The sequence below is a fragment of the Pristis pectinata genome, chromosome 7 (genome assembly GCF_009764475.1).
Source record: "Pristis pectinata isolate sPriPec2 chromosome 7, sPriPec2.1.pri, whole genome shotgun sequence".
Lineage (NCBI taxonomy): Eukaryota > Metazoa > Chordata > Chondrichthyes > Rhinopristiformes > Pristidae > Pristis > Pristis pectinata.
Window position 1 is genome coordinate 44,369,955 of NC_067411.1, and position 1,568 is coordinate 44,371,522.

Consider the following 1,568-nt stretch of genomic DNA (forward strand, 5'->3'; position numbering starts at 1 on the left):
TAATTTATTTACACTTGCTTTAATCACATTTTATATGTTTTAATAGTCAATTCTGATATTTTTGATTGTCTCTGAATGTAAAAAACTGTCTGGAGTGTTTCAGGTGTAGAGTCTTGGCCATCTGTTCACCTTCTCCTGGACTGCAAGTTGCACAGGGCTAGTGTGATCAACCTTTTGCAATCCGGCCCAGGTAAGAGCAGTGTGGGCCCCACATGAGGTAACTCAAGATAGTTAGCCTTATTCAACAAGATCTGATGAACAAGGGATTATTAATCAGAGACACTTAACCACCGTTTAAATGGATTTAAATAATTAAGAAAAAGGAAGACCATCATAAACAATTCATATTCTTCAGTCCCACTAAAGAACTATTCCGAAAAATTCTTCTGTGATGTCATTGGCAGGACAAATGGTAGAAAATTAGACACATTCACCTTTATTTTCAAACAGAGGAAATGAAATATAAAATTCACATTAAATGACCTGGAAGTTTGTCTTCACGGTGCACAACACAGGGCTGGGTTGTACTGCTCAACAACCAACAGTTCTGCAGGGAGTTGCCAGCTGGAAAAATGTGCAGGACAGCTTGTTCTGGACTTTCATGCTGAGGGGTTAATTTGAAAGCTCATTTGCCTGGGGTTTGAAAAGGTGAATGCAGATAAGTTTTAATGGTTTTAATTAAGTTTTACCATTTCAACATGTTAGATAAATCTATAACATTTTATTTCACTTTTTAAAATATTTAAATCCACTTGAACAGATATTAAATGTTTCCACTCAAATATTATTCAGTAATTGTTAAAAGTGGTTATCTGGGCAGTGTTGGAGGCAGAGCCTTGATATCCACCACCTGAGACCTACTCATCACCTGTGGGATAGCCAAGGCATCACTTCTCGGCCTTTTGGCTAAGATCAAGTGTAGTATCGATTCATGATGGATCTCGAGAGACACCGACATTGAAGGAAAGACATCGAGGACTCTTCGCGATCAAGCGGCCACTTGATGAGAGCTTAACCCGCTGACACAGAGGAAGATCCTAATGCTGACTGGGAAATCAGTCTAACACCTCTGTTCAGCAAACGACCACATCGGGATGGCAGCAGCGATGAACACCTCGGGAGGAGGGATCCGTAACACGGTCTGACAGACGGTGAAGGATCTCAGCGAGGGGAACCCTTTCACGTGGGACCTCTTCATCAGAAAGGACTTGCTGGATACTTGCAAGTTTGAGGCAAAGGATATTTACTGCCTCCAGGACTTCACGGGTAACGGATACTTTGACGTTACCTTCAAGCACCCGACAGGTTGGCAGAAGCTGCTGCAGGACTTTCAGGAGAAGGGGAATGAGGCTCCGCTGTCACCGTTGAAGGTGCAGCCACTCTTCACCACCCCCCCCCCCCCCCACCCAGAAGGAACATGTGGCAACGGTGCTCATGTTTAACCCACATGTGCCTGTGGTGGATGTCCTCACTGTCCTGGCTCGTTACGTTGAGGGAGCGGGAAGTTCTGTCGACATCAAGGACCTGTTTGGGATCTGGACCAGCAAGCGCCAGGTGAAGGTCAAGCT

At 44.2% G+C, this 1,568-nt stretch overlaps 1 pseudogene; it reads left to right on the top strand.

The window, feature by feature from the left end:
- Positions 1-886: 886 nt before the first annotated feature.
- LOC127572982 (uncharacterized) lies at positions 887-984 on the top strand (annotated as a pseudogene).
- The last annotated feature ends 584 nt before the right edge of the window (positions 985-1,568 follow it).